General features: G+C 32.9%; 1 pseudogene; it reads left to right on the forward strand.

The window, feature by feature from the left end:
- The first annotated feature begins 19,365 nt into the window (after positions 1-19,365).
- LOC149539993 (uncharacterized) lies at positions 19,366-20,070 on the forward strand (annotated as a pseudogene).
- Positions 20,071-20,730: the final 660 nt, after the last annotated feature.

Consider the following 20,730-nt stretch of genomic DNA (forward strand, 5'->3'; position numbering starts at 1 on the left):
GAAAGAAACCAAAATGCACAACCAATAGTAGATTTGAAATGGAAAAGGTTTGATGAAAGATTGAAAAGTTCATCCTTTAGGTATTAATAATATGAGTGGCATATTTGTTGTCCTATCTTTTCTTTTTTCATGTTAAAGAGTTGAATTTCATGATATTAATGGTGGGGATGGCATAGGTTCATGCATTCTTGGTTGATGATAGTTGAAAAGTGTGATTTAATCTTGGAATGAAGAAACTTATTAGCTTTGATTTCCCTTTCCTATCTTAAGAGATTTTACAAAGCAAGGAACACTTTACTAAATCATTAGTGACCTTATTCTTTTCTAATTGCATATCAGAGCGGCCTTATTTTCTCATTGTATATGACAAGTTTGAGATCTAATTTTCCTAGAGCCTTGTGAGAAGGCTATAGATGCCACAACTAAACTAATTTATCTTCTCATTGCATATGATAGTTTTGAGGCAAGAGTCATCTATTATTGCACTGTAAAGTTTGAGTTGGATAGCTTATGTTAGTCCTTACTGAATTGTAATAGTTGTGATTGTATTGTTTAGTGCTTTTCCAAGTGCTATTAGAAATTGAAGTTGAGAAAACTAATTCACTACTTATCCCTTTAGCCCTTGGGTTACCTCCAAAGATGTAATCTATGTTTTTTTTCTCCTATGTGTTGATTGGGGGATCCAAATTATATTTAGAGACTTCTTTTTATCAACCCAATGACTAAGGGTAATCTTTTGAAACAATTCTAAAGTTGAACTTAATTTTTTTGTTTGTCATGAGCGACAAGAGAATTAATTCATAGATATTAAATTATTTAATTTAGATGGAAAAATGTGAATTAATTGGAAGGTAAATAAAATCTTAAAATCAATATAAATAGTATAATCAATAAACAATATTCAAATTTATGACATTGCTATCAAGATTCAACAGTGAATTTTCTTTAATCAAACTCATTTACCAGTTTCTTGTGAGTAGTTGTTCACTCTCATGAGAATAAATGAAACGTTTAGCACTCAATAGTTCAATAATTCCATGGTGGAAACTTTTCAATTAAGTATTTGACTCAACAAACTACATAGTTGAATCCTAATAGAAATATCACAATTTGACTTTCTATGGATAATAGTTCCTACTTATCAAGATTCAAAACCATTCATAGAGGCATGTTGTTTAAACTGATAGATCATCTGCATTCAAATACTTTTGTATAAAGTCACTAGTACATATCTTTTCAATGATATGGCCTACCTTGATTGTTGGATGTAACTCTTGTCACAATAAAAAAACAAATATATCAAATGTGTGCCAATATTCATAAACTCAAAAACCTTGAAGAGCCATTGTGTTTCCTGAACAAGTCCTAATGCTGAAACCAAAATCGATAGTATTCACACTAAACAACAAGTGAACTTAATCACACAACACAATCTAGTTGAGACTATTCATAAAGGTAGAATACCTACCACACAACACATTGTAGCCCAAGACTAAAAAAAATAGGGCAAAACATACAAACAAGGTCTATAAACTATGAATAATTTCCTACTCATGAAATCTGATCCATTAGAATTCATATTATCTTTAGCTCATATGTTAACATATTAGTTTAGAAATGAAGTCATTTTTATGAATAAAAAACAAATCAAACCAACTTTACCAATATGAAATTTACAAGAAAAGAACATCTAGTTCAAAAGTTATCAATCATCAATGTTGACATGTAACAACTCTAGTGATGTCAAAATTAAGGCTAATTTTAATAAATGATATGAACTAAACTGGCATGGACAATAGAAAACTTTTTTTTAAATAGTATTCAGGTGAGAAAATCACAACCATTGACAAAGTCTACGTAGAACTAACAATAAAGTACTATGAAAAATAGTTTGCATCATTAAAATTTTATGTGTAACTCTAAATGAGACATCCAACATATTACAAAATATTTTTGATCTATAAGGGAGCTTGTGGAGGATAAGAAAAAATTTAACCTATCAGAGAGCTTGGTGGTGCATTAGCTAGATAGAAACCAGTAGAAGGTTGGAAAACATGGGCAATAGAATTATAAGAGGATGGCCTTTGGCTAGTTCTGGGAAATGTTTTACTTATTTTTCAATAGATAGGATGAGGGAAAGAAACAGGCTATGCAAGAAAAGGCCTACCAAACTTGAGGGATTTGAACTCTAAATCTTCAAGTTTTCCAATCATGTCTATGTGATTTAGACCTATTTGAGTAAAGCAAACCCCAATTTCTTTCAATGGTAGGACCAAGCTTATTGTGCTCACTAAAAAGGGGAAAAATATATGTGGGTATGAATACTTTGGACCTTCTAGGAGTACCTAAAGGTGGATTTTTGAGCATTCAAGAAATGAATCTTAAATTATAAGTGGTCGCTAGATCAACACTTGGACCTGCATCTCTTGGTGTACGCCAACCTATTCCACTGATAGAAATTTTGATTTTGGAGTATCCTAACTTTTCCATAGAAGCTATGTTGGCATCCAACTGAGCAAATAACATGCCAATGTATTGCAATCCACCATCCTCCACTAGTGTCTTAACTTCTCCAAGCAAAGTATAATTTAGATGTATTTTATCAGCATTGGAAGAAATATGCAAATATGGGTAAACAATAACATTGACACAATAGAAAGACTTTGAGTTGGAAAGAAATTCTAGAATCAACTTGACCATAGTCTTTGTAATGCCATCCCTAAACTATCCTAATGATGGAGGGGATGAAAGAATCAAATGCATCCATGACCACAACTGTACTCACCTTTATCCTCTTACCAAGGTTCCATCGGAAAAGTGTACTTATCATCGGTCTTAATTGTATAAGCGATCCAACACACAACAATTTAAAGAAATTATTTAGTGTTGTTTTGAAACAAACCTGCCTTTTTCAATGTCATTCCAAAAATAAAAAATAAAAAACTAATGTATTCAAAGCTCACAAATAGGTCCATTGCTACAGGAATCGCATATGAAATAGATTTTTGAAGGAGAAACTTAAGCTAGGTTTCATTTTGTGCTAGTCCATGTCTAGGCCTGACTAAACAGTAGATTAAATGAATAGGTCTATCACTATAATTTATTTTCTTTATCTTTTCATCCACATTTTATAGATAAGACCAACAAGGTAGTCATATGGGGTGAAAAGGAGCAGGTGAATATTAATGATGTAGATTTGAAGATCCTTTTATTATGTTTTGGATCTAAGACTTTAGTTTGACTGGCATGCCTTTCATACTTTTTAATTAAAGAGCTTTCAATATTCAATGCAGATCTATATTTTGCAAAATATTAGTTGTAAAGAAAATAAAAATTGCTTGGTGTTAGTAGGTATTCTAGTTTTATGTGTGGGATACTTTGTATCAATAGCTTCTTATTGAAATGAGAGTGTCATATAATTTTATAAGCTACAATAAAAATAAATCATTGTATTAAAAAATAGGGGAGTCAATGTAAAGTCCCAAAGCTATGAAAATTTTTCTAAAGAGGCATGATGGAACCATTTAAATGGAAAATAGCTTTTACGTTTGTTTAAATATCCTCCACCTTGATATTGAAATTGTGTTTTTTTATGTTCTCCATATTTTTAATATCTACAAGAAGCAAAATTTCCTTAATTTAAACCTAAAGAACCCTTGCTATTAAATTTCCCTAATAATATTTGTAAACTAGAGAAAGCAAACAAAAAAATAATGGAGGAGGTAGAATATGCTAAAATGTGTACCATCACTAATCTCACATGATCTATGTATCTAATAACAATATAGCGATTGTTGCAGGTGAAATGGTTTGTAAATGCATCATCACTTATATAAAGGGTGCACATAAAATGTGCAAGAGAATATACTAAGCAAGATAGATAACTATCATGCATGCCAGTGAAAATGTCAAATTGCCAGGTGGTAAAATCTACAAGGGAGATAAAGTGACAACACCTTTTTTCTATCGTTGGAATGGCTGCCCTAGTGTTGGAAGTTGGAAATTTTTGCTCCATGTCATACACTATAAGACTGTAAAAAAATTAAAATTCCATCTTAAGAAAACCTTGCATAAAATAGCCTTGTTATTTGTGTTCTCTATAATGGGTCACTATGCAGAAATGCAACCTCACTCAAAGCCACCAGAGCTTTCTGCTTTACAAGAGAAGCTAAACAATGTGTAACTTGCGTACTTAAAAACATTAGGAATGGAGGTTATTTCAATTATTTATCGCATTTGATTGGCCTATTCTACAAAGAATAATCAATTTTTAAAGATTAAGGCTACACAATAGTTCATGGCAAGAACTAATGTTTGGAATGAGTTCCTATTCTCAAGGCTATGATTCCCTTTTATTATTTTAGCTTGTGTGTTTCCAATGCAATTGTTGTACATGCTACTATTTTTGTTTTTCTAGTTTGCATCCAATGTAATCATCAACTTGATGACCTAGAGGAATATGTTTCACTATAAAAATTAATGGATTTTTTCAAGTTTCTAAGTTCAACATTAACATGGTGTTCTATTTTAGAGTTCCTATCACCATTGGAATGTCTTACAATATCAATTAATTTTGATCAATCATATAACTCATACTTTGTCTAAATACTTAATTGTTTGTTGTTTCACATTATGACCTCTAGTTATGTTTTAGTTCTATAGCAATAAAGGTCTTTAATAATAAATAAGGGTTGTGTGTAGCTCTAGTCCCTACCTTAGTGCAACAAGATTATGACATCAATAGGAGGAACTAGATTTCACATACTTCACATCTATCAATCATATGTCATATAGGTTTCATGACATGTTTTGACAGGAACATCCAAATCATAAACATATGGTCAACATCATTAATTTTGAGTACTTTGGTAGCCAAACATTTTGAGGCTCACAAAAGCATCCAAGTCCAAGCAACATATGAGCTACCACATTTGACTTAACTCTGAGTTCATTGATTGACACTATTATAGGTAGTAGAACAATGAGTAGTCAATAAAAAATACTAGAAAATCAAATAACCTCTAGAGACAAAAGTACTTCAGTTGGCTCTGTCAAATATGCAACCCCCTAAATTAGGTATGAAAGAAATGGGAGAGAGCTCACATGTTTTCCCTCTAAGTTTCTTTCAGTTTGTTTCCCCTATGGATGCATTTTACATCAACAAGGGCTACAAAGGGAATTATCATTGTACATACCAAGCATTGGTGAAAGATAGTTGGGAGACTATGGAATTATTTCTCTAGTGAAACCTAATCTTCTAGAAACCCTTTCTGACTGCATTTACATCATTTTTTAGCATAATTTTCTTGAGAAACTAATAATTTCAAAACCCTCTCCTATCTTATTCACAATATTTTCTAATGAAAATCTCTTGAGAAAGTAACAAGTGAAATAGGTATTTAGATGGAACCTATCACATTCACGCCATTTTTTAGCAAAGTCTAGTGAGAAATTAACAATTAAAATGGGTCTTAAATTGGTAATATTAATCAATGTTTAATTTTTTTTTAATAACATCCAAGAAAGAATTGGACATGTTAGACACTATACATTTTAGCCCTGGCATCTTGGTAGCCCTGACAACTTAGCTCCCAAAATTTCTTCTTGTATTGTTAAGCTTATAGTTATAGACTAGATCATCTTGGTTCAGGAAAGTGGCATAGTACTTATTGCTATGTCCGAAGACGTTGATGATAGCTAGTAGAAATATCATTGGAGGAAGAGAGGTTATTCCAATTACTGTACACTCAGAATTATATAGAGTCTACTTCAAAGAAACACAACCAAAAACAAAAAGTGACCAAATGAATTGAGTCATTTACAACTTGAAGTGACAAGTATAACAATGTGTTTGAGATGAACCTAGTGACACTCTACATAAAAGAAGCATTCAATCAATTAATAACAAGTATCAAATATCCAAGGTGGATGGACATTGAAGTATACACATAATTCATATTCCTAAAAGCTACACATTTATTGGACTAATAAAAGAAACTCTAAAAACTAAATAGAAATGGGAATTTGGAATAAGAATTGTTTGAACAAATGTAAAGATTGTTGTAAATATTAGTGCCTAATATTGTGAAACAATAGAAGTCTTGAGGAGTGAAGGACTAATATGGTAAAAAATCACTAACACTAATGCTGAGGACATACAAAGCCTAAAGAAATAATTGAGAATATACAAAGCCTAACACATAATAGATGAAGTATTCCTTTATCCCACTTGGCTCATTATTTTGGATTGGTATTGATGGAAATACTACAATTACCATGTTAAGGATATAGAATCTTGTGAAACAACAAGTAGAATTTACTATCTAATATCTATTGTTAAATGGTAGAAGTTTGGTGGGGAGAAGCACTAACATAGTATATAACCAGTCCTAACACACAATCGATGAAGTATTCTATTGTCATACTTAGCTTGTTAGTTTAGTTGATTGCTATTGATGGAAATGTTACAATTACTATGATAAAGATATGGAATCATGCAAAAAAAAAAATAGAATTTAACAAAAATCCATTAAAATTAAATTACCTAAAAATAATGAGCCATATGAAAGTACAAGCTTGCAGAAATCATATGTAGAGATTTTTTCTTTACCTATAGTTACTAGCTAGTAGAAAGCACATCAAGGAAATCAAGATTGAAATTTGAAATAGTAGTTGAATGTTAGAAGGGATAAACATATAAATCTTGTGTCAATTTGAGAGATTCAAATCCAAAAAAGGACTTAAACGCTTCATAAACCTATGGATAATAATACTATATTTTGATATGTCATCACAAATTATTACATTATCCCTTGATTAATAGAAGGTCCATTTCTTAACTTGCAATCTTGCATATACAACAAGTCCAAAATCACATTGCATAATATGGATAAGGATGTCATTTTGCAAACAAGGCAATCCAAAATGATTCAAGTGGTGCAAAATGAAAGATAGTAATTTCTAGCTAGTTGGTGAACAATTGGGGTGGACTAAGGTATTGTAAACAATTAGCAAGGGAGAAATTATCTCCAAAATTAAAACTTGTGCTCTCCCATTAAACTAAATACTTTTCACCAAATATGCAGGAACTTTAAAATAATTGTAAATAAATAAGATAATATACAACTCCAATTAAAATTCAATTTATGGTACTCTAAATGCTCATTTTTACAATAGTAAAGGGTATAAATAATAATACATAACACAACAATTTAACGATAGGGCAATTGAAGGCATCACACAACTCTACATGTTCAAAAGAAAATGGCATAGAACAATAAGTGTTTGCGGAAATCTTTAACTACAAAATATAAATTGGCATATAATTTCAAATCCTTGAAGCCTCAATAGAGACTAATAGTCAAGTAAAATTGAACATTGTAGAATGAAGAGACATCGAGAACCCTTGTCTTGCAACAACTCAAAATTCTTGTCCTGCTAGTCAAATGTCATGGGAAATACCAGGGTTTGTTTTATTGACAAGCACACTATTCTTGTGGCCTCTAAAAATACAATGTAGAAATCAAAGGAGAATAATGTCACTGCAAACATGGAATAATAAATATAGCATAAAAAGGATATAGGTAGAAAATCAAACTTGCACTATTGGGGCTCAAAAATATGCAACGTGGGACAATGAAGTAGGCAAAATAAATTTAGCATTACATCGAAATCAAAACCAGACATGATAGTGGTCAAAACAAAAAGTGGAATGCATCCAATGCTTGCTTAGTCGAGTAGAATGGTAGTTTGTCGTAATAAGCTCAAACATGTCAAATGGGTTTGATGTGAGAATTACATGTGTCAATTTCCATGCACAAATATGCCACCACTTGCCATGGGTGCCACAATTGCCACAAATCCATAAATGAGTTTTGTCCCCAATTTTTCATAAAGTAAATTAAAAAGATGGCCAAGAAAATAAGAAGTAACTAATGAGGAAAATCAGAAATTAAAATAGAGATTTTGGATTAAACGGTGATAATCTCTCCACCTTAGTGTATAGCCAATATTTGGACATGTTCATGAGAATTAAGGAAGAAATTAATTCACAATAGAGACTCAAAAACTTTAGTCTCTCCTTAATCAACAGAAACTAATAAAAACATAAATGAAATGCAATATTAATTTCTTAAATCTACATTTCTCTACTTCATCTTACTTGTATAAGCATTAGACTAATATCTTTATAGAAAACTCCCTTCACTAATTCAAACTTCTCATATAATCTCTTACAAGTGCTCTAAAAACTTTGAAATGTTCAGTTCTTCCATTAGATATCACGTCGAAAGTTTTCGTAATTCAACTCTAGATACCACGTCGAAATAAAAACTTCTAGAATGTTTAGCTCTTCCATTATATTTCATAATTCACCTCTAGATACCATGTCAAGAGTTTTCTTTAACAAAAAACCGACAACAAGAGCTCTGGTGAGTAGGAGTCCCTGCCTTTTGTGTGGGTAGAAAATAGTGAGTTTGACGAGCAAAGAGAAAACTGAGTGCTATTATGTTTTTAATGAGTTCGAGGTTGGAGGTATAGTGCTCGCTACCACTGCAATAAATTAGTGTAACATTGTAGTGATTATATATTGTAGTTATTTTGCCTGCTAAAGCAGAGGCACAAAGAGGGAAGATCTACTTGCTTATTGTAGCCTATGGTGTAGAAAAACAAAGAGCTGAGAACTTGAGTATCTATATGTTGAACTCATATTAACTATGTACTATTTGATAGAGCAGCAAGTAAAGAGTAGTGAATTTGTTATTGCAATTTACAAAAAGCATGGTGGCACTGAGGAGTCATGTTGTTTTATGTCTTGTTGTCTATACATGTAGCCAAAAATTTTGCAGACCGTAAAGAGAAATAAAATTTAACAGTAGTATACTGCACTGTGGGAGAGGAAGTTTTAAACTATGTATAAGAAAGTATATGTTCAACTATTATTAACTATGTACTATTTAATACAGCGAATAGCAAATAGTACAAAATTTGTAATAGCAATTTACATAAAGCATGTTGGTGCTGAAAAGACATGCTATTGTATGCTTTGTTGTATATATATGTAAGAAAATTTTTGCAGCATGACTATTACAAGGTTCATACATGATAATGTGACATATATGTTATGTTCTTTTGTATAAAGAAGGGTGAACTATGTATAGAAGGTGGTCAATGGCAAAAACTAGTGTTGAAAAATTTGGCCTCGCTTTCATTCTAATATATATAGTGTACCTGCAGCAAAATATTGTTGTGAAGATTTTAAAACTATGAAGCATATCAGTGATGTACGTGATTGTGGTAGTGTCATAATACATTAATAAAGAAGAATAAAGTGGTAAAGATTTTACCTTGTTGTGTCTTGTTCTAGTTTTGCAAGATTATTCTATAGATGATATCTTGGTTATGCAGCCTACAATTTGTAAATAAGTATGAGTTAATAGATTTCTTTGTATTTGTTTTATTTGAATTTGATTGTGTAATGAGAGTCGTAAGAGAATGCATAGGATTTCTTATAGGTGGAGTTTCTCGTGTGATTGATGTGATTGTGTGGTCCATTAAAAGTGTAAAAGTGCCTTGAATCTTGAAGTTCTACATCATGTAGATTGTTGCAAACATGCTTTCTATGTACTTGTCAAATTCAATCTTTGTTAATTCTGGAAAGTAGTCCTGCAAAAGCTTTCCATGTAGATTACATTCGAAGATGTTGTCTTCTGTTTCAATGATACATTAGAGGTAGGGTTGAAATTAAAATGTTGTGTCTATTCTGCACTTGGTGTAGTGGATCTCTGCTGGATAAGCTGTTGTTGATATAGATACCATTTGTTGGCAGACTATGCATAGTGGCTGGTATGGTGAGCTATGGACATTTTTTGCTCGTAATATTCCTGTCAGCTAAAAGCATGATGGTCAAGGTCAGGTTTAATTGATTGCAGTGTTATTTTTCTTGTTAGATGTTGTATTTCAGGTAGCAGTATTTGTTGACTGACCTATAAATTGGCATTTGCGAGTTGTTGTAGTGAGTGCATAGTGCAGATGTCATTGAGATGATCTATGTATGTGGCTAGGCCTAATTTGATAACTATTGAACCTCATGGACTGGTATGGGTGACTTTTTTAGGAGTAGCAACAACATTGTTGGTGATGTTGTTAACCTGCATATACTTTCTAGGCTTTTGTAGCTGTGGCTGTGGGCTTTTGGGACTATGAACTAGGAGAAGGAAAGCAGATATTAGGAATTGAAATATTGAAATTAGATAAAAGTATTCTGATAGAAGTTGATGTATTATTTGTTACTTATAGTAGCTGTGTCAGACGACCATTGTCCATCTCTGATTTGCAGCTAAAATTCTGTGGGGTTCTATACATATGAAGTTACAAGAACGCTGAGACTGCCAGTTGGATAATTGTTATGTGACTAGATGAGTTGAGAGATTTTGGTGTCAAGTGATAGTTTTTGTTGTTTGAAAATAGGTGGTATTTTTTTGACTTCAATTTCTGAATTGAACTGTATACAGTAATCAACATCTCCTCTTTCATATTGCGAATTTGTTTTCTTGATTCCAAATTTGTGAATGCGGATGCTTGTTCCAAGAGTTAGCCAGTGCAAGTATTTATTAGTCAAGGTGTTGGTGATGTTTGCTGTTATAGTTAGTAGGTTAGCTTTGTCTATGAGATCTATGTGTGCAATTGATGATCTTTGTTCATTTTGTGTAGGGTTCTTGCAAGCTGGTCCATATGTAGCTAGGATGTCACCCTCAAAGAATGTTGCTGATTGTGTGTTGCAGATGTCAAATATGGCAGTTGGGGAAGTGGAAATGACATTTTGCCTACAGTGAAAGTAGATAAGATATTTTGAAATACATTGACTAGGATAATTGTATGCTGACTAATTGTAGAGAGAGTATTAAAACAGTAAGAGTACCTACCTCTTGTGTCTATTGTTGTCGGTAGCAATTGGAGAGCTTATGTTTTCATCTATGTCCATCGTCCTTTGAGGTGGACCTGTAGTGAAGATGCATCTAACATTAGATGATTAATTGTAGCCTATGTTATTTTCTTTGTGTTTAATTTGAAAAATAGATTATGGTGTCATTTGGGACAACATAAATTTGACTGCAACTATAAAGTGATCAGTCCAGTATGTGTCTAGAATAGTGGCTTTTTTTATTTCGATGTCCATGTTATGTATCTAGATGTGGTCAAGGTTGCTTCCTGTTTGTGTTGTTGTGTTCTCTATTGCAAGTTTTAGACTATGTTGTCGCATGATGTTGAATAGGTGTGATTTTTTGGTTGATGTATTTAAAATATCGATGTTGAAGTCTCCTGCAATTAGTAGTTTTGATTGTTATGGTAAATTGGTGGTGACAATTTGCATGAAAGTGGAAAGGTCATTCGTTGTCGTGATCGGTGTCATGTATATGTTTGCAATGTGCAAGCATGCTTAGATGTGAAAAAGATCAATTATGATTGATTCGAGGTGTCTAGTTGCATATGTTTTGATATTTTGCACTGTGGTAATTTTGTTGCAACATGTCAGTAGCCCATGAATTGCATGTGATGGATAGAATTCAAATTTTTTATTCAATAGTGGCAGTTCGTCAATGTGCTTGGTTCTTGTCTCTTGGAAGCAAAGTATAGTTGCACTATGCAAATCATGATCATGGTCTATTTCTTTTGCATGTAGTTGCAAGCTACAGGTATTTAAAGTACATATTGTAGTGGTGGTGATTGATGTGAAAGAAAGAGTGTAATGAAGAGACCATTGTGAGGATGTTTGTAGGTGTTGAATTTCTATTTTGACTTTTTGGGAAAGCCTAAAATTATTATGTTGTATTTTGTTCATCAAGTACAATTTTTCTATTTCTTTAACACACGATAGGGCAGTGTATGAAAGGCCATGTTGATAGACCTTTGTGGGGTCAAAAACAATAGTGTCCATTGTCAAGCCCTATGCTCTATGAATAGTTCTTGGAGATGCAAGTTGTATAGGGAATTATGATCATATGACTATGTTTGTCAATGTTCACATTCTTCTTGTAACTCAAGTCAGTGGTGTCCATATGGCAGGTATTGTATGTATGTACATGTGTTGCATTTGTTGTCTTCACAATCTTCCAACATTAGGATCATTGAACTTGATCCAGAGGATGTCTTCATTGTTGTTTGTATGTAGTTGGAATGTGCCATTAACACCATTGACCAAGCCATCTTGTGTGTCAAAGTTACCTACTATAAGCTCAACTAGGATCCCTGGCTTGATGAATATAGTGGATGGTAAGCTTGTCCTTTCTAGCTGATGAGGGTTCTTCTCTAGTGTTGTGTCTTTTCGATTAATTGCTTCAAATTTATAAAGTGTTGTTGGTAGTAGGTCTAACATATTTTTGTTGTGCTCATCAATAGTAGAGTTGTGTTGGAACAAATGTGGTAGTTTTGGATCTTTAGATATAGGTCTGTAACATGCTTTATTTATGTATGAAATGTCTTCATTTGTCTATTCAGAGATCCTTATTCAGTTCAAAACAAAGACAAAGTGTTCATTTCTTTGTCTAATGATAGTTTTCAAGTTATAATATTTGATATTGTTAGTCCAAAATGTGTATGGAATTTTCTCGCCATTAATTCTTGGCTGCTCAAAAATCCACCCATCGCATACTAGTTGTGCTTGGTAAAAGTCACCACAAAATATGATGTCTATGTTTTCAAAAGATTGAGTTGGTGTATGTTTTATTTGATAGTGTCATTTGTCTATATTGTATAGAGTTGTTCATCCTATTAGTGATGTCTCATCGATTAAAAGAACTTGAAGTTGATCCAGTCTCTTGCTTGAGTTGTCAAACATATCTAAGTCTAGTGGTGTGATGTTTGATGAGCTACATGGTAGAGGGAATATTGAATGCACGGTTACGCCTCCTATATTGTATGCAGCCTTTCCTATTGATGCTACAATGATGCTTTTTGGTTTTAGTGGATCACTATGTAATTGTTTATCATAGAGATAGATCAAAGCCTCTAGAGTAGCTTTGTTGTAAAGGTCTTCCCAGTTCCTACTCCTCCTATTAGAAATAAGTATAGTGATTTGTTTGGGAAAACTCTTTTTTTCATAATTACATCTTTTAATATTGCTTGTTGCTCTCTATTTAATTTTCTTCGCATTGTGTACTATTCTTCGGTCCTTTGCAAGAACGGGTGTGCGATTCCTGAAAATAATGGATTACGAGCAATTTGAATAGTTTGGTTTGGTTTGAGTTTTCTATTGTGCATCAAGTCATTAGCTAAGTCATAGTGTTCTTCTATTGTTGCTTGATTATCGGATTGTAAATAGCAATTGAATATCATTGTTGCATTTTCAGTATTCTCTATTTCCTTTTGCGCATTGTCTATGTTACCCCATGCATAATCAATTTGTGCATTGAACATTCTCTCAATCTTTTCTATTTGTGTCTTTTTAGCATTGAATGCATCGACCCATGTGTTGTGTTATGATAACAATGTTTCCTCATTTACTCAAAAAAGTATGTACAACATCAGTTTCTCTCTACAGTAATTTTGATAGTCAATGTGTGGATTGTATTTCACAAAACATATAATTTGTGCTTTTCATCTTTTTTGGAAGCCAGTTGATTTGTTATAGTAGAGTGCAATGTACTCGGCACGCGATAAATTGTCTAATGTGATTAGCCTTGATATGTATTTGTCTATTGCAGAGACATACATGATGTTTTTAAAGTTGTCATGTTCTTTAGCCAATAGTTTAGGACTTTTGAGCATGAAGACTCTACTCTCTGATGGTGCAGTGTTGATAAACACAATTTTTCTTGATGATTTGTGTAATGCCAATGACAATGCAATATGGACCGCTTTCCGAGTAGACATTTGTTGATAGTTTAGTAATGCATTTCCAAGTTTTCTTATGAATTTCATTTTATTGTCATAAGTTATTGTTGTTTTCTTGTGCAACTGTTGGAAGGCTAGTGTCGTTGTTGTATCTTGCTTTGTCATATAAGAGCAATAGTAAGATGCAGCAACATATGCATCTAGAATGAATTGTGTATCAGTATTTGTGTACCATAATGATGGCACTTGCTTTGCAAATGCATTTGTCTAGGTGTCACTTGGGTCTCTTTTCAGTAACAACGCTCTTCTTCTTAGTCTCATTTGTAGCATTAGGATGTAATCATCTTCGGTTGTGTCAAAGTCATTGAGAAATTGGTCAAATGTAACATCTCTTGAGTATTGTTTATGCTCAAGCTGTTTGAAGAGGTGTATTGCTTTTTCTTTGATTCTTGTATCTGTTGTTGATAAAGGCTCTAGAATAGTTGTTTTCCTCATTGGAGGCATAGGTAAATTGAAGCAACAAGTTAATGTCCTATATTTTTTGTAGCTGTTTGTGTGATGGTGCATTTTAATTTTGACAAGGTTTTCATCTAGAAGTGTAGAATTACGCGAGACATATTTGTCAACAAAGTTCTCAATTTCATCATTTGTAGATTGTCCATATATGGGTGCATTTTTAGTCCAGATCATAAAATGCACATGTTCGTTTCCTCTATTTTGGAATTCGGTGACAAAAAATTAATCTGACACTTTGCCAAACAATTCTATATTTGTTAACATCATTCTATGGAATGCATTGAGCCGATGATTGAAATATTGAGTGCATAGAACTTGATTTTGTCTTATTTGAAAGTCTAGATTTCTATCTTCTATAGTTTCATTCTCTTTATAGTTATTGCTAGGATAGATTTTGTCTAAAGCTTGTACTAGTGGCAGCCACAAGTGTTCAGCACTTGTCAATGTGGCAAAGAATGTTGGCATTCCTAACTACCTTATCATTGCAAATATGTTTTTCTGTGTATTGTCCATGTAGTCAGATGATGTATGAATACTCTTCAATGATCTAAAACCGATTGGCAATCTTAATATTTGTTCAATATTTGTAGGGGTGTGGACATCTTTTGCCAACAACTTTTTACCTTTGAGCTCACCTTTTCTTATGCAAACCCATTTCTTATGCAAACCCATGCAATTGAAGAGATTTGTTGAATAATAAGTTTTATTGCTTTGAAGAAAATGTTTGTAATATGCATTGCAAAGTCATTATCGAAATGCATGAGCTCCCATTTCACTATTTTTTGGAGCGAGAAATTTGACACAATGTGTTGTGGTCTTGGAAAACCATAGAAGAGAGTTGGAAAGTTCATTTCCTCTGAGTTTTGATATTGAAATATTTCAAGAGGTTTGATTCCTTCGGAAGGCGCTATCTCAATTATCGTTTTCTCAAGATCTTTGATTGAATGTGTGTCATTGAACCAATGGATAAGTGATTTGGAGATTGGTTCGTTACTTAGTTCATGATTCTCATTAAAGTCTTCTATTTTTGCATTGCTGAGACATTTTGTTTGTTGTTTTTTTCCCGTTAGAATGGTGTTCAATTACTCATCTATGGTAACGTTCTCTCTAATATACAAGGGTATAGTTGTTAAAGTTGATAGTGCATTCATTACACACAGGGGTCTGACATTGCCTTGTGCATATGCATTTTCATATTGTAGTTTTCACTTCAATCTTATTGCAATTGTTCTATTTTCATCTAATTGTTGACGCAATACTTGTTCCACTTTATCAATATCTACAGGCACATTGATTATTGTTCCATTTAGCCCATACTATGACCTTTTGTAGCCTAGTTGTCTTATTTGGGAAAATGCAATGCACAATGACACAAGTCTTTCTTCTAGTGAAGTTAACATGTGCACTGCATCGATACATCTATTTCTTTGTATCCTCCAAGGTGCAGCAAAAGGAGGAATGTTGCTAGATACAACAGCTTTGAAACATTGGGTACATACCAATTTGCCAATTTCAATTTTCTTTTCTTCGTGTGTTATTGGAAGGCAGTTGAAAGCATCAAGAAATGTTTCATCAATCATTTGCATTTTCTTTTGGAAATGTAACATTTCATAGATGATGCATGAGTTTATGGGTGTGTCATTTATAATACGTTGGTATGCTTTAATTGATTTTGAGATTTGTCTACGTGGTAAAGGTTGTTTAGAGTTTCGTCTGGCAGTTTGATGGAAATGGTGGCGAAGTTTGTTGTTTGTTCGAGCATTTTCAAGATTTTTTTGCTTTCTATTTTGTTGAAGAAAACTTATGCTCGTACTCTTTTGCATTATGTTTTTGAGGGAATGTAATGAATGCCTACTTTTGAGATGATCATGTTATGTTGTTGTTATGCCTATTCTATAGAAGTTGATAGATGTTGTATTTTGCATTGTAGGTGGTTGACTTTGTATCATGGAAGATGATGATTCTTGTCTTTGGTTTTCATTAGTTCCTTATTTGTTTTTGCCACCATGTATTATTTCTTTTAAGGATCATAGTGAATATTGAGTATTTCAATTGGTTGATGTTGGTGTTTGTAGCTATGTATGTTGTAAGATATCAAATGATGCTTGAGATAGTGGTCTAGTTGGCCTAGTTTGTAGCTCGTAAGATCCTGATGATGTGAATTTGTCAGGGCTATTATGCAAATCCATTTCCTAATGGAGCTTTGTGCAAAAGAAAAATTGGCATATTGTTAATTGTGCTATGTTGAACTAACTGGAAAGAAGGGTGAAAGTAGCTACTATGATCATTATTTACAAAAGTTTGAAAATCTCCAAGGTGAAATGAACTAATGCATAGAAAATTCAAGTGTTGAGTAGGCAAAAGAAAACAATTTTCAAACAAATTATATAATATACTTATTATTTCTAAGTAGGTACTGACATCATTATTTATGAAAGTTTCAAATTTTGGTAGCAAAACTGAACCAATGCATACATAATTCAATTGGTTATCACAAGAGATAGAATAATGTTGAAAGAAATTTTGTATTATTATTAATATCTAAAAGCTTAAAGTGGTTTATAAAATGCTCACTTGATTAATGACTATGTAAGTTGTTGTGCTTGAAAGAAGATTGTCTTTTATGCTTCTTATTACTAAAAAATCTTGTTGCAACGAACTTTGTACCTATGACCTGTGTGCATAAAATCATTGTGATCAAAATACTTGAAAATTTATTGGATAGTTCAATCATAGATAGTAAAAGTATAAATAAAATATAATCAAATTTTAAAGAAATGAACAATGTTAAAAAATAAATAGATTATAGATATTTTTAAAAAGAAATGAACCAGCAAGTTAGAAAGTAAAATAAAAATTACCTTAAAAAGTTATAAAATCTAATTTTTATGGTTTTAGATTTTCTGCGATTATGTTCTTGTATACGTACTAACTTAATGAAATGGAACTGTAAAATATAAATGGTAATGCATAGTTTATAGGATTTGCATGGTTGGGTTTGAAGTTTGAGTTCTAATAAGGAGACTTTGATTTGAGCTACCGCAAGTTTTATTAAGCAAGCATTGGAAATCTGGAAGTTAACAGATTATTTAAACTATTCTTACAAGCAGTGCACTATAGTTTTTCTCCATAGTAATATTCCAAATAGCAATGTTTTAAACATGATTTATCTAGAATAATGTAAATTTTTTTGTTTTTAAATTCTTTTAAGGCTGCCATAAGAATCCAGATTTGGTGCTCTAAAACAAAGCATACTCTGTTATGCAATAGAGTTCACAGAGCATAGGGAGGATGAAATGAATCATTTTTCTTGATTCTGCAATCCTGTAACTAAATACCCACTTGGAATTGATTAAGTTTTAAGTTTTAAGTATTGAATTGATGAAGTTTTGAGTATTCTTTCTCTTGTACTATTTTATTTTAGTAGAGATGTTTGATGAGTAGAGGCCCAATGGCTGTTACGCCATGAGATATCATGCAAGCTATGACTGTTAGAGCTCACTTACCATGACAGTTCGTTTGGACTGGGTTTTTTTGTGGCTCAGATGAATTGGAATGGATTTGCTTTAATTGGGGCCATAAATTTTTATTCTCTACTTCAAGTATCTCGATGGCAAGTTGAATCAAAGAGTCAAATACAAATCCAACACCAGGGTTGTAAATGAAGAAGACAAGGGTAAAATGAGATTGTTGAGATTTCCATCTACGCAGTACAAAGAGGCAAATGAAAAGGCAAGCCTAAAGGAAACTATTTTGATTGCCAATAAGGAATATTTGCCGTGTAATCCATGTGTTGTCCTAATTTTTAAGATCCCTGGATTTGGGCATTGAGATTGTCTTTTACCGAATGGACTTTACAGGTATGGAACTGAAAAATTTAGATTTATAGCCATTCATATTTACTAAGACGCACATATGTAAAAGAGTAGTAAATAATACTAGGCAATAGATGTTGGGTCAAATATGAGTATTAGCCTTGGGCTATGGAGATAGACCTTTTTAAGGAAAATATCAAAAATCTTAATACAATGACACCTGATAACCTGAAAAAACAATTTCATGAAATCCAAAGAATTAAGCTCTACAAAAAATTATGGAATGAGGGACTTACAGTCGAGCCAACATGAATGCCAATCGCCTGAAGTGCGCTAATATCGACCTCAGCCTTCACACGGGGGAAAACGCTCCTGTTGACATTCACAACGAAGACCAAAAATCACTTTCAAGCACACCCTCACACAGATAAACCTATCAAAAAGAAAATGAAGGAACCAAAAAATACCATACAAGTATATAAATTGCAAGACCCGTCATTCATACCTCTGCTTCTGCAAATTGCGCGAAAACTGCTCCTTCATAATTTAGAAATTGGAAAATATGTTATGCTCTTTATCCATCTCGACTGTTAGTGGCTCGCTAGCTCCATGATGTTACCATACTAAATGCTAACCGATCTCCACTATCCACTACCCTTCCATCACATTAACAAAAAATAAATTGCCTTTGCACCTGACATACGTCTCATTTTTGTTTAATAACAATTTTTGAAAAAGCCAATAAACCCCAGCAAAATTGCTCTTGACCAATCATAAATCTGAAACTAGCAACTAATAATTACATTTTCTTAATACAACTACTTAAACCTTATGACACCTGCTGAGTACCAAAAAAGAAATAGGGTGCGTGTGAAAAAAAACATTAGTTCACTGCCTTTTAAAAAGGAAGGGACTAATAAGTTTTCTCACATAAATTATGCTAAATATTAATAGTGTTGCTTCGAAAGGGGAAAAATAAAGTAGCAAACGAAAGTTCAACAGGCCTGTTATGTGGATAGCTAATACAGCTCCATAGCGTCAAGAATTCTCACAATGGATTTTGAATATGTTCATGCGAAAACCAATAAAGAAGTAATCAAAATCATAGCTACAAAGAAAGGGTGTGCTCTTCTTGATCTAGGTTTTAACAAAGGAGAATTGTAATGGACATTTGTTAATTTGAGTTTATCTATAGAGAATTGGAATGGATTCCAACCCACAATTTCACGTGGGCATCACAGTGCTTCAATAGAGAAAGAAAATTAACTTGAGCCCTCTACCTATTTCTTCTCCTTCCTTTCACCCTAGAAACCATGCCATTTGATGTGGGCAACATGACCTTCCCATCTTCTTCACTATACTCAGCTCCTCCTTTTGTCAGGACCGAAGAAGAAGCTCCCATTTTGGAAGAGCTGGGCATAAATACCCAGATGATATTTAAGAAAACAAGGAGCATACTAAACCCTTTTAAAGTGAAAACTGAGTTGCATGAAGATGCCGAGCTCTCAGGGCCCTTCATTATTTGTATGGCATTGGGAGTGTGCCAGCTGCTCTCAAGGAGCTCCAATTCAGAGTAATTTTAGGTTGGGTATGTTTGGCCTCCTTTTTCCTCTATGTTGTGATCAACATGTTGGTTGGAAGAAATGGAAACCTAGATCTCTACAGATGCCTTAGTTTTGTGGGCTACTGTTTGCTGCCACTACTTTTGTTTTCTGCTCTGTGCCTAATAATTCCCCAGACTTCAAGAATTTCTCTAATGGTCATGGCAGGAGTAACGGTCATCTGGTGCACAAGGACTTGCACAACTCTATTAGTGGCATTTACACCCTACGTCGACCAACAGCGAAGCCTGGTAGCTTATGCCTGCTACTTGATTTTCACCCTCTTTTCTCTCTTTGTTGTTTTTTGACCGTTTAGTTTTGATTGCCTACATCCATGTATATATTTGAGAGTTTCTTGTTGCGGTGTTTTAAATGGTACTCGATGGGTGCTTCCTTGTTCAATTATTAAAGATGTATTAGTTTTTTGTTAATAATGATTATAGCACAGACATATGATGTGAGTTGCTTCTATTATATGTGCACAACATTGATTGTCCTACTCAATTGATTTGAAAAGAAGAATCATTGGTTAAATATGATCATGTACAATGAATTCTTCTGTTTAGAAAAAATATTATTAAACTCGGGTCTGGACTCGAGAAATTTTTAGTGAATATGGTAAAAAAATGGATGGCTAAACCTAAATTAATGATTATAAAAAGGTTAATTCATTTTGCAACACAATTGGTTTCATACCGAGTGGTCTGGACTCGAGAAATTTTTAGTGAATATGGTAAAAAAATGGATGGCTAAACAAAAATTAATGATTATAAAAAGGTTAATTTATTTTGCAACACAATTGGTTTCATACCCAGTGAATTTTTTCATTTCCAGTTTTGGGTATAATAACCGTAATTTTGGAATAGCACTTGTAAAAGATGAGAACTTGTAGGCTTTCAGAAGAATTTAAATATATAATATCCTTGAATTGTTGTTTTAATTTCCTTTCTGGGTTTCTTGATTGTTTT

The sequence above is a fragment of the Cupressus sempervirens genome, chromosome 9 (assembly GCF_028749045.1).
Source record: "Cupressus sempervirens isolate cs-2001-9-10 chromosome 9, ASM2874904v1, whole genome shotgun sequence".
Lineage (NCBI taxonomy): Eukaryota > Viridiplantae > Streptophyta > Pinopsida > Cupressales > Cupressaceae > Cupressus > Cupressus sempervirens.